Genomic DNA, 6,000 nt, shown 5'->3' with positions numbered 1-6,000 from the left:
GGCTTTAGGGTGGGGCGATCGACAAACGAATTACTGGTTGCACTTGACTCATACATCAAGGATGCCTTCGTGCATAAGCTGTACTGTTTAACTGTCTTTTTTGATCTCGAGAAGGCCTACGACACCGCTTGGCATTATGGGATCCTTAGTAACCTCAGGTCATGTGGTGTTTCGGGAAATATGTTGAACACCCTTGCAAGTTATTTGTCGGATAGAAAGTTCAGAGTAAGAGTTGGTTGGGCACTTTCAAAGGTTCACGTCCACGAAAATGGCGTGCCGCAATTTTTCGTGTTGAAGTGCACTCTCTTTATAGTGAAGATGAACTCTCTTGGAAAGGCACTGCCACCAACAATCTCTTATTCTATGTATGTAGACGACGTGCAAATATCTTTTAAATCATGTAATATGTCAATATGCGAACGTCAAGTCCAGCTTGGTGTCAAGAAGCTTGCCGGCTGGGCAGACAAGAATGGGTTTAAATTGAATCCTGCAAAAAGCTCCTGCGTTGTGTTCTCCAGGAAACGCGGGGTCCATCCGGAGCCAGACATTACTCTGAATGGCGTGTCGCTTCCTGTGAACAAGGAGCACAAGTTCTTAGGTGTTGTGTTTGACCAGAAACTCACATTCATTCCACACATCAAGGAACCTAAACATAAATGTCTGAAAACAATGAATATACTTAAGGTTCTCTCCCATCAATCGTATGGTTTCAGCAAAGAACTCCTACTATGGCTCTATACTGCTTTTGTTGGGTCGCTTTAGACTATGGCAGTGTGGTATATGGGTCGGCGACTGAAACAGCGTTGCGAATGCTTGACCCAGTGCTACACTTGGGGCTGCGGCTTGCGTCGGGTGCTTTTCGCACTAGCCCTGTCGAGAGTCTGTATGCCGAGTGTAATAAGTGGAGCCTTGAGAACCAACGGACGTACATGGACTTACTTTATGCTTTTAAAATTTCATCGCTGAATAACCATCCTTTTTATCTTGTCTTTAACGACACATCCACATCTGTGCTTTTTATAACTCGCCCATCCGTTCCTCTGCCGTTTTCACTTTGGGTGAGAGAGCGAGCCTCGGATCTCAGTGCTTCGTTTTTAGATGTATATAGGTAATACTTTTCAAACAGTTTACCTCCTTGGAAAGTTCGTCCTGGGTCCTCCGACCTTTCTTTTATGAAACTTGACAAAAATCGGGTACCACGAGCTGCAATACTGCAGCACTTTCTTTCTTTGCAATTTAAATACCCACGTGCAGAACTCTACAGTGACGCTTCTAAAACCTCCACTATGGTGTCGTGCGCTGCTGATGGTCCGAATTTCAATGCAGCCAGAACCATGAGCGTGCACGCAACAATTATTTCAGCAGAATCGTGTGGAATTTTACTTATTGTAGGACACATTCTTGAGAACCAGATTCCCAATTCCATCATCTATACAGATTCTTTGAGTGTTGTTCGCGCACTGGCATCGCACAAGCCCTCGAAATAACTACGCAGTTAATCTTGTATTCTACACTATTTTGTCCGTATATGCACAAAACCATGAGCTGCTCCTCTGCTGGGTCCCAGGACACGCAGGGATCGCGGGGAACGAGTTGGCACACCAGAGTACCGCTGCTGCTGCACTCAGGAACACTGTAGATATTACAACGATACCCTACACAGACCTCAAGCCACACATAAGACAACACCTGCGCAGAACATGGCAAGCACACTGGGATGAACAGACAGACAACAAACTACATGTAATAAAGGTACACTTGGGACGGTACACAGCTGAGTCACACAACAGACACACGGAAGTCGCCTTGGGTAGGCTGCGGATAGGGCACACCCATGCGACGCACTCGTATCTGCTGACGGGATCTTCTAGACCCCAGTGCAGCAGGTGCGGAGAGGCCCTATCCGTGGTGCACATACTAATCACATGCAGGGCACTTCACACAACACGGCACAAACACTTCAGAGAACTCTACAGACAACATATCCCACTACATCCATCGCTGTTTATAGGTACGATGCCATGGTTTCGGTGAAACGTGTGTTTGAGTATTTATCAGACATAAAGTTTTTAAACCTCATTTCCTATCACGCATAATCAAATCTGGCCCTATACACCAGCCATCATTGCCGTTAAGTGATTTTATTGTTGTTCTGGCTTTAGTAGCCACTATTTTTTTAAGATACTTTTGTTTGGCGCTCTTTGCCCCAGCTGGCATTGCGCCAAAAAACTCCAACCATCATCATCGATTGTGCACCAAATAAAAACACCGATTTAAATAAATCATGGTAACAAACACATGCTTGCACATTTCCGAGAGGCCTGCTTTGCAGGTGCATGTCCCCTGAAAAGAAAGATGCGATATTGTCTTCCTAATTTAGCATTTGGTAAATGTTACTTCGCACAACGAACAGCATCTCACCCACGAAGAAATATCTTTCAAATTGAGCACTTAGAAACTTTCTTTGTGCTTCTAGACGCCTGTGTACTACGAAAAGCATCGCAGCCACCTCCACATGTTTTCCTAAAGTGAAACGTGTCACCGGAAAAACTGAGATGTTTAAGCTTGGATCCTCTGAACATGCTTGCTCGTGTATTTGCCGTTTCGAGCTTGCTGCTAGTTCTCTCTTTAACACCCGCCACAGCAACGGGTGATGTAGCTATTTGCAATAAATAAACGTGTTACGGCGGCATCATCGTTTCCGACGACGCGCCGAGAGCACAGCACAGCTAATGTGACAAGGCGCTGCAGTAAAGGCGTCAGCGTTTGATGTTCAGTTTCAGTATTTCTATGATTTGTAACATGCATAAACCCCATATCATCATTTCTTCTAAACAACAACCCACAAAGTTATAACTGACTTGCATCCTTCACACTTAACCCGGTATGGTCGCGCTAGTGGCAAACAACACCATGTGCTCAGTTGCGGGTACCGAGCGCTGCATAGGATCTAAATCTTCGTAAAAAGCGCGCGAACAATTTTAAGAGCATGGGTGGAAGTGTACAAACCTTTATGGAGCCTGCAGTGCCAACGTAAACCTTTACGCAGTGCGGTTGGCTGGTGACGCAGCTCGATTACAAGCGCAATGCCTCGACGCTCACGATTTCATCGGTGGTCTCCCTGATGCCGCAAAACACAACGTGACTGGCGTTGTAAACTGCTTCGCCTTCGACAAAGCATCTTCTTGTCTCATCGGCAAAAGAAAAGATTGTCTGAAGAGAGACTAATGGGCCCGGAGCGGCTTTTTCTTCCAGGCGCGCACGTTTCCGCGACGTCCCGACCTCTTCCAGTCCTACATGTTGGATACCGTCGCGCAACCTATATTCGCTGGAAAGTGCGAATAGCCCACAGGCAATCCAAGGGCTACTGTTCCCACATGAGTACATGAAAATTTGAGCTCTACATCACAACCCTGGCAGTACATGTCATGATAATCAAGGAGGCCTACTACCACATTTTGGATCACTTGTACCCCCGCACGGGGCAGCTTGAGTATTCATGGTGACGGTGAGCAGCGGCAACGCGGACCCCGAGCTCCCAAACATAAGCTGTGTCCAACCGTGGCGAGGTGTTTAAAGGTGAAGGGTAGAAGCCGTAAACAGTGGCCGTCGGAGCCTTGGTCAAGCTCCGGCCGATGGGCTCCCTGCCTGTCTACCAGACAGGGACCTCCGGGACCTCTGACTACCAGGGTAACGTCAAAGAAGAAAGTACCCCCGTCTCCCTGCTTTCCGATGTATCATGTGGCATTTTCCAACCCCCCACCAAACGTGATCGGTCCCTGAAAAGGGGCTGAACCGAAGTATCTTTTCCCCCATTGCCATTTTTAACGTTTCCTGAACCGGATCATTACTCTCGATTTCTTGTGATGGAATCGCTGAATCCAACCCAACCTCTTGCATCTCAGTCAGTCTTCTTGATTGCAAAATACCTTGAAGCCATAAAAGGAAAATCGTATAAATGCAAAAAACAAAGGTCTAGTGAACTCCTCATCGAAATAAATGACAAGCACCAGTCCTCAAAGCTTCTAGCTCAGACTAGACTGGCTGATCTAGACATCAGGGTCACACCCCATCGGAGCCTCAACAGCTCGCAGGTTGTGATATCCGACACAGATCTCAACGAAACGGATGCGGATCGTCTTGCCAGCTTGAAGGATCAGGGTGTCACTGCCGTGAGACGCATCACTATCCGCAGAGACGACAACGATATTCCCACCAAGCACATTATCTTGACTTTTGACCGCGCAGTTCTTCCACAACGCATAAATGCAGGTTTTATCCGTTGCTCCATCCGTCCCTACATCCCGAACCCGCGGAGCTCTTTTGAGTGCCAGCGGTTCAGGCACGGTGCCAACTCCTGCCGTGGCCGAACGACTTGTGCAAAATGTGCAGCACACGACCATCCGAGCGACAAGTGCCCGTTGACCCCCTCACTTGTGTGAACTGCGGGAAGCCGCATGCGGCGTACTCTCGCAAGTGCAAAAAATTTCACATTGAAAAAAATATAATAAACATCAAGGTAACGGAGAACATCACCTTCCCAGAAGCGAGAAAGAGGTTCGCCTCTTTCCTTCTGGGGAGGTACGCCGACGCAGCTCGCCGGGAGGCGGAGTGGCGTGTGGTTTCTGCGGGGACAAAGTACCACGAGTCGGACTTGGTCCCGCCACCGCCCCCCCCCCCCCTGGGTGCCTCAGGCAGCCCAATCCGTCGCCACACCGCTTGCTGAGGCAGCAGCGGTTGTGGTGCCAACCTCTTCCGTAGGGACCGGTGCCGCTCCCGCCCTGCCTCCCCGTCCTCCAGTACGTTGGAGGGTGCCGAGGGGAAGGACACGACGGCCCCCGCACCGGCCCGTGCCACCTCTGGTGCCCGGGACGCCCTGCGCGGTGGCGGCTCAAACGAAGGGCTCCCCAAGGGCTACCAATTCCGGGGGGCCCGGTCCCCCGGGCACTCCTCGGACATCCGACGACGAGATGGATGTCGGGCCGTTCCTGCCTGCAACACAGCGCAAGGAGTGGCCACCGACTTTCAAGCCAACAGAAAGGCACAAAAAGCCCAATCCCAGAGTAACAGCCCCGAAAGACGACATATGAACACACACACACACACTCCAGTCATTCTTAAATGTAAATAATCGGAACAGACATCATTCAATGGAACTGTAGAGGCCTTATCAGCAATCTATATCATGTGTACGAGATACTTCATTCACATCAGCCATGTCTACACTGTTAAAAATTTTCCCGTAAATCTACGGTAATAATGACCGCTAACTCTTGATGCCGGCATGTATTCGTATTTATGCGTTGCGCTAATTTAACCGTTCCTTCCTTTTACGGCATTTTCACTGTTAGCCCAGAATACGCAACAGAAACTGTAATTTTGTACAACGGAACAGGAACTGTAGCACACTTGTGCAGTGCAGAAACCGTAAGTTCTGTTCAACGGAACAGAAACTGTAGCACACTTGTGCAGTGCAGAAACCGTAAGTTCTGTTCAACGGAACAGGAACTGTAGCACACTTGTGCAGTGCAGAAACCGTAAGTTTTGTTTGATGATGCAAAACCGTACTGCATTTTTATGGAAAACAAACCATTATTTTCCGTTACGGTTTGACGCCGTCATGCACTTTCACAAGAGTGTAACTGTAAAAGATCAATACGGCATTTACCGGATGAATTTGAACCGTAAAGCATGCTAACTGTATCGCAACTGTCGCAGCAGTAGCAGGGTTACGGCAAAAAATGAGCGCCTATAAAAGTTTTTTTGAACAAACCACTTGTGCATTTGCACTCTAACATTACGCGATAGTCACATTATGCGGTCTATTCTGTTTGACACAAAACCTGCTTATATAGAAAACAAAAAAAATTTGCCTTTGGGAATGTCACTAGTTAGCCACGGCCATTTGAAATGGCTACAGTTTCTCATAGGCAAAATTGTTTCATTTTCTAAATAAGCAGGTACCACTGGCATTCTTACTGTCAAACAAGATAGACTACA

Source organism: Haemaphysalis longicornis, unplaced genomic scaffold, assembly GCF_048455015.1.
Source record: "Haemaphysalis longicornis isolate Haplotype H1 unplaced genomic scaffold, Haemaphysalis longicornis Haplotype H1 scaffold_7, whole genome shotgun sequence".
Lineage (NCBI taxonomy): Eukaryota > Metazoa > Arthropoda > Arachnida > Ixodida > Ixodidae > Haemaphysalis > Haemaphysalis longicornis.
The sequence above is the reverse complement of the archived record's forward strand: the minus strand, read 5'-3'. Positions refer to the sequence as shown.